Raw genomic sequence first — 8,082 nt, 5'->3', positions numbered from 1 at the left:
CACCTCACTCCAGGTTGAAAATGACCCATCCACCACCACTCTCTGGGTGCAGCCGTCCAGCCAGTTGGTGACCCATTTGACTGTGTAGGTGTCGATACCACAATCCTCTGGTTTCTTAATGGGAACAGGGTGAGAGACAGTGTTGAAGGCCTTCTGAAAGTCCACTGCTATCCCTGAATCTAAGGATTTGTTGACTTGGTCGTAGAAGGTCACCAGGTTGGTCTGACAGGACCTGCCTGCAATGAACCTGTGCTGGTTGCCCCTAAGCATAATCTACCCTGCTGGCTCCTCGTGGACATGTGCCAGAATAATTCTGACAAAAAGCTTACCTAGGATCGAGGTAAGACTAACTGGCTTATAGTTCCCAGGGTCCTCCTTCCTCCCTTTTTTGAAGATGGGAACTACATTGGCCCTCTTCCAGTCCTCTGGCACCACACCAGAGCACCACGAGTGCTCATAAAGCCATGCCAGGGGTCTCGCAATGACCTCAGCCAATTCCTTCAGTACTTTGGGGTGGAGATCTTCAGGACCAGCTGATTTAAATACATCCAGTCCCTCCAGAAGTTCCTTGACTAGATCCTCCCTGACCCTTGGCCTAGGTGCACCTCCCCTAGGGCCTGAGGGGTCCTGGTGGGGGGCCGATCTGGTCTCTGCTCAGGAAAATGGAGGCAAAGAAGTCATTAAGTAGGCTAGCTTTGTCATCTGGTGTAACAACCAAATTTCCTAGTGTGCCTTGCAGGGGCCCCACGTTACCCGGTACCTTCTTTTTGCCCCTTATGTAGTTAAAAAAGAACTTCCTGTTGTCCTTGATCCAGGAAGCTAGTCCCATTTCCATCTCTGCCTTGGCCTCCCTGACTGTCCCCCTGCATCCCCAAGCAACCTCAGTATAATCCTCCCTGGTGATGGCCTTCCCTTCCACTGGGTGTGCGCCTCCCTGAAGACATTCCCGGATGCATTTGTTGAGGGCTTTTGTACCCTCCTGCTCCCTTTGATCTGTGTTGTGATTACCTCCCTTTGGGCTTGGAGGAGTGTCTCCTTAAGGAGCAGCCACTCTTCTTGGACACCAGGCTCCCCTCTCCTCTGGGACCTCAGTGCTTCCCCGACTATTCTCCTTAGCTCATTGAAGTCTGCCCTCCTGAAATCTAGGGCTGCTGCCTTGCTACAAGCCTTTGCCAACTTGTGCTGGATGATGAATTCCAGCAGGCGATGATCACTGTCGCCCAAGTGGTCAAGCACCTGCAGCCCCTCGACCAGGTCATCACCCATGGCCAGCACCAGGTCCAACAAGGCATCTCCTCTGGTGGGGCTGTGCACATCCTGGGTTAGATGGAGGTCCTGCATTTTGGCTAGGAACCTACGTGAGCAGTCCTCTTCCCAGCAGGAAAGTTCTGGTCAACCATGATGATCATGTCCTTTGACCTAATTACCTCTGTGAGCTGATTTAAGAATTCCTGGTCTAGCTCTTCCCCTTGGTTGGGTGGTCTGTAGTAGACCCACACCGTTAAGTCTCTTTCCCCTTGACTGCTTTGTATTTTACCCAGAGCACTTCTGTGTCCCCCTCCTCTCAAGGTTGGACAAGAAGATAAAAGACAGACAGCGGAGATAATTGTGTTTAGATAATTAGCATGGTTTTTCAATTAGGAACTGACTTGGCAGCCTTATACACATTTGTTTCTTAAAAGCTGAATTTTCTGTCAGTTTTGCTGTGGGGCAATCCTGATCATCTAGTTCATGTGAGTAGTTCTATTTAAGTTGATACTTGTGTAAGACATTTTAATAAATGAGTCAGGATTAATTCTGTATGTGGTTGTCATTTCTGGCATTCTGATTGTTCCAATGTTTGGTTCATATAAACATTATATTTTGCTTTCTGGTAGGAATTTCAAGTCTTGTTATATCAGATATTCCCAGCTTTAATTTTTCTTTCTATTTCAGTTAGAACATTTTTGTTGCATAAAACGGAAGGGATGGGAACTCAGACCTGGAAGACTGAAATGGATTTTATTCCCCATGGGAATTTTGGTACTTCAGTACAATAGGATTACAAAAGTCAATGCAACTCCATTTTATGTCTTACATTTAAAAGCTTTGACGTACCATATCTTTCCTTGTCTTATATATATTCATGCTCATCACTGATGTATCAGAGTACACAGTCAAATTTGCTATATTACTTGGAAAACAGTTTAATTTAGGGAGGGCCATATCCATTTTTTTAAAGTACTTCTTATGGCTAATGGTAAGCTTTCACACCTTTGATTACCAGGTTCATTGGGCGATCCCTAAAGCTCATTTGGAAGGAACTGTCAAAATGTTTCTTCCCACAAAGCCATTTATAAAAACCTTTGTTTCTCCATGTTTTTTCTGAAAAATGTAGCTTGAAAGCCCAGGGAAGAATTTAATTAATGAATATAAAATGTATTCTCTGCTGTATTCTTCAGTATGGAAACTTGTGCATTTATTTTGCTTTTATACTAGGAAAAACATGTCAATATAAGATTTCTAGTTTCTATGTTCCAACACAAAAGTTACATTTTTTTGCCCATTTCATGAGTTATGATTCACAAAAGTCACAAAAGCTACCATAGTCCTGAAGTTTTTCCCCCTAAGATTTTCTCAAAAAAATCTTCCCACTGTTACTTCAAATATCTCTTCCAAGACTTTGAATTTCATTTGGTAGAACTCTCTACTAAGGGTGACAAAGATTCCCTTACCTGATGACATCCAAATGCTAGAAAAGCTGAATGTAAAACTTTACCTTCTTTACCTCAGAACTTCATATATTAAGACTACAAGTGGAATTATCCATCAAACTAAGCAAGAAGCTGTTCAATGAATGGAGTCCCTTTAACATATGATCTATTATACTCTTGTAAATAAACTGGTAAACTTCATATTTAGGCTTAAAAAGAATAGTATGTACCATTTAATTAAGTAATACAGAGTTTTGTGCTTTTCAGCAGTTGAAATATCTCTAATCTCACTGTGAAGAAATGCCACAGCTCACACACAAGTCAGAAAGTGTGATGTACAAAACTACTAAGTGACATTGTACGGTCTCTGATATACAGAAGACCAGACTCTAAATCATAAAATGCGACTTCTGGCCCTAAAAACTATAAGTCTCTATATATTTTTCAAACTCTTTAAGGTATTTGTCCATCTCTGAAAGCTCATGTTATTTTCTGATCTGGAATATTATTTGTGATCTTTAACGGTAGTCCAAGACGAAGGCAGGGCAGAGTAGCACCTTATAAACTAATTCAGAGAAGCATAAGCTTTCATAAGCAACAACTTACTTCACATCATTAGATAATTATTACAAAATAAATTTTAGTTTACAAAAGCAAATGCCTCTCTGAATTAGTCTATAAGGCCAAGCACAAGTACAAAAAGACTGAGACGGGAGTGTTCTTACTTTGGAGCCTTATTTTAAGCACTCAGGGTTAGGTTGGGAGCAAGCAGAACACATGTTAGCCCTTATGAGGGAGTAGTCTCAGAGCCTGCCTGTACAGCCTGAGCCCAATTGATAGGGAGGAATCTGGCATGCTTCCTACAGTGCACCACAGGCTCCCTGGGCTGCCAGAATCTCCCGAGTGGAGCCAAGCAGCTGAGCCACCCCTGTTTGGCTGGCAGGCACATTGTGGCTCCCCACATGGACCTGATGCTGCGGCAGCTCATCTTGGCATGAACCCTCACAGCCACAAGCCATCAGCCATCAGTCCTGAATCAAATGCAACCTGTTTTGCACACCCCTGTTGACTGGGCCACCTACTTTCATGCAGTCAATGAGGACTATGTCTACCTCTTGCACATGTCTCTATTTCCTGGGGTGATGAAGAGCAGGTGCTATGCTCTTGGGGTCCTCACTTTCATCAGCAGCAATGTCATCACCCCTCCAGCCCTGATTGGCAGCCTGGCCTACCCCTCTTGCCCTGGATCATGAAGCCCTATGGGACGCAGATGGACTGATGGAAAGAGAATTTCAGTTATGCATAAGACCTGGCACTGCAAGCACACATGGTGCAGGGGTGGGGAAGAGGGTGAGTTCCCTGAATATGTGTGTGGTCCTGGCCCTGCACCATGGTAGGCAGTCCAGGTGCACAAAGCTGACTGCCTCTTCACCTGCGTAGACTGGGAGCCTTCCTCAGACAAATAGGGCTGGATGGCTTTGAATTCCCCCACCTTGACACCAGACCATGGGTCTCCAGCCCTAGGCTCCTCTGGCCCCACATCCTGAGCACCACTGCCCACAGTCCAGGATTGCAGGGCATTGGACAAACCTCTCCTCCTCCCAACACCATCCAGTGGCATACATCAGGGGGTGGGGGAATGTGGTGCAAGGAAGACACATGCCTCAGTTTAAAACACTGCAGTTGCAAAACATTTCCTGTGTTTAATAAAAAAGATAACCTGTTGAACATTGTTCATGTCTCTGTCAGTGTGGTCCCTCTTCCCAATCAGCACAAAACAGCAAATGTTTGGTGGTGGCAGGGTGGCTGCGGGGGTGTTGAGAATGGGACAGATGAACCAGGAAAGGGATTTGGGGTCAGAGGGAATGATGCAGGACCTGGAGGGGAGGCACAGGGTAGGGGGTTTTTGACCTGGCACCCTACTTTCAGGGGTCCAGAGTCAAGAGAAAGGACTTCTCCATGTAGGATCTGAACAGATGTGGGGTCCCAGATATCTGTCCCAGTGTGGTCCCCAACATCTGTCTGACAGACCTGCAAGCCAGGAGGCAGCAGCTGGGCTTTGGGTTGGGGGGGAGGGGAGCACTGTGAGTTAGAAGGCATCATCGTAGTAGAAGTTGAAGACTACTGGCCCTCCCACATGAGACTCCCAGCCCGTGGCTTCTGTGGCCATGTCTCCCTCTTTGAGGACCTTGGACCCACAGACCTCACCAAAGCCTGGGGCTTATGTCAGGCAGCCAGGACAAGCCAGGGGGCTACATATCCCCACCATGGGTACACCACTCTTCTGCAGTGGGACCCAGGACAGGAATGGGGTGACATGGAGTGGAAGAGCTCCTTCCCGGGCTTCCTGGTGAGGGTGGATGAAATGGGGCTTCCTGGCCGAACTACTAAACTACCTAGTTGACCATCTATCTGATATCTGATCAGTGAGGAAGAAACAGAGGAGTCAATGCGTGGTGGACAGAGTAGATATTATGGACTGCAGGTATCAAAACAAGAAATACATTTTGCTTTTTTGTATCATTTTCCCCCCCAAGAAGCTCTTGGATGGAGTAAGTGGAGTGCTATTAAAATATTTGAGACAAGATTTTGCTTCCTAATTTACAGCCACACACATAACTGGCTATTCTTCTTATTTTCATTATAGGTGTATAAAGCGCACTTGCTTCACCTGATAAGCCTTGGTTGACTTAATTTACCTTAAAAATGCTGCCTTCCCTTCCCTTTGCCCCCAAACTGTAGAATTTTTTAATATTTGTAACTGCTCTTAATGATTATGCAGTTGGGGATGGAATTTTCCACAGCTCAGGCAACTTCTCTAATTAATTGCTGGAATATAAAAAGAAAGCAGGATAGAGATATACCTTATACACTAAACAGTACAGGACAAAGACCTAATCGTGCTCTTGAAATCAAAGGAACATTAGTCCAATTTCAGATTTAAGTATTACTATTTTTTAACAACTTTCATGTGACTGAAGGACTGTGTGATAAGCTTAAATCCACCCCTACTGAAGTTCACTGCACGACCCATTAGACCAGTTCAGAAAATATACAATGGGACTGTTATTGACATGAGTGCAAAAAACAATGCCTTGGAAAAGTTTTGAACAATTTCTTGGTAAGCAGTGTATTATCCTGGCTCTGCAAGTCATGGTTCCACCGCTTGTCCTGCAGACACACAATGCCTCCTACCGGCTGGTAATGTTAATTAGGCAATTAAAAAAGAACTGATGGAATACTTACACAGTACCAAATACCTGGTGATCCTAAGAGCCAAATACCTGGTAATCCTTGGCAAGTTGGCAAATGGGACAATCTGAGTGCTTCCACTGACTAGGGCTTCTGGAGGGTGACCCTGGTTATCTCTTGGCTTCCAAATTTCTAGGAACAAACTTTAGTGAATCTACTAGGTTCAGAAGGAAAAGTAAAATAACTGCTTCTTTTTTAGGCAGCAGATTCAGAAGGTGGGGAATTAGAGAATGTGAGGTGATTCCTAAGGGGAACATCATACACACTGTGTCCCAGGGGTTGTTTTTTTATTTTATTGTTGAGTGGTTGAAATAAAGGAACACTGCAGCAGGACTAGCAAGACCATTGGATATTATTATCCATATAGCCAGGAAAAGTGACAACTGTAAAATGGTAACTAATAAAACAAACAATGTGGTATCTTGCCAAAAAAAGGCTAGCTGCTCTATGCTTGTAACTATCCCAGCAGCATACATCAAGCTCTGTAACAGGCAGTCTGAACCAGTTTTCTACCATGTGCACATGGTTTCAAACCATCACTCAAGTGACCAGAATTATTAGAAATTGGCTTTAAGACATGAGAACAGAGGAACACTCTTTCTTCATTATGTGGTATTGAATGCATCCAAGGTTTCTGGGACTTCAGGTCTGAGCTGGACTTGTGTGTTTCTGGTCCTGCATCCTGCATCCTGCATCCTGTATTCTGTATTCTGGTCCTGCATCCTGGCAGCATAAACGCTTCTCACAATCTACATTTTACACATGCATTCTATTTCTCCAGGCAAGCTGGAAAATAGTGATGCTACATATTATTTACATTTTGGGCATGTTCAAGTATATTTTTTACTTCCTTTAGGGAACTTGCCTACTGCCCAAAATCAGTACAGATTAATCAGTTCTTGAGATAGGTTAACTGTAAGCAGAGGCAAAATACTAGCTGACCCACATTCAGCTTTTGCTTAATTGCACCCATGACAATATGCAATAAGAGAAATTCAGGAATAAGCAGTTTTCTTTGTGTGGATGAACCTATGCTAACTGGATCTCTACAGATGTACTGGGGTCATCCCAGGGACAGGGCCAGCCTGGTGCTCAGGCAGACCACATGAGCTCTGGCTGAGGCCAGAGTGATGTCCTGGGAGGAAGAGGTGAGCGGGGTGCTGCAAAGTCCCATGGCTTGCCAGCAGAATGCAACCTACCATGACTCGTGATGGGATCTAGTACAGATGTTCATTACAGCACTCTAAGCTGCAGTGACAAAGTTTGATACCACATCCATCCAGGGTTATCTTAGAGTGGGAGCCACCATTTTTATAGCACTGTGTGTGCCCTGAATGCCTGTTTGATTACAGCTATAGTGCTCTTTCTGCACAGCTACTACATGAGAAGTTTAACCTCTGTACCTGGTCTAAGGTTCCACTCTGCACTGTCTTCTGCCTGTACCATACCAAGTAAGCAAACAAAGGAACCTTATCATCTTGGACCCTGAGATGAGTCCACTGTGGCTTCAGGCTTCTCTTCTTAGGTTTGTCTTTTTCCTAGCAGGTAGGTTCCATACCCCTGGTACTTGTGCTTCTCCTCACTACCTCCTACCTGCCACTTCCCCAAACTTCTGTGGTTCTGTCTTGCAGGCTTTTTAATTCCATGACCTTATTACCCTTCTGTGACAGGTGTGCCCCTTTGGGGTCCATCCACTGGTGACCCCGCACACCTGTTATGGGCCAACCGCCCACCTTCTTGCCTGCCATGCCTTGTTGTTAATTAATTAATTAGAAGATGTTAATTAAGCAGGATGCCCCCAATGAAAGGGGGCACTAACTGCAGCTCCTTTCCTCCCCTACACTGCAGCCTAAGCCTCACAGATGATACTCATATTGTTTAGTCTGGGCCTTGCTGTACTCTGACCCCCTTGTCCTCCCTGGGCTTTCCACAGCCCTATCTCGCTCTGCACCTCACTGGGCATTCATCAATGCTGCCCCCTCTCTGGGCTTCTCACTGCCCCCTCTCTGGGGCTTCTCGCTGCCCTCCTCTCTGGGGCTGGGGTCTCCATACTGCCATGGCTCCCCTATGAGGCCTCCTCCAACCCCTGATAGCCTCACCCAAACCTCTGGTTCTAAACAGCAAACACAAAACACAA

Source organism: Crocodylus porosus, unplaced genomic scaffold (genome assembly GCF_001723895.1).
Source record: "Crocodylus porosus isolate Cpor-Errol unplaced genomic scaffold, CroPor_comp1, whole genome shotgun sequence".
Taxonomy (NCBI): domain Eukaryota; kingdom Metazoa; phylum Chordata; order Crocodylia; family Crocodylidae; genus Crocodylus; species Crocodylus porosus.
The sequence above is the reverse complement of the archived record's forward strand: the minus strand, read 5'-3'. Positions refer to the sequence as shown.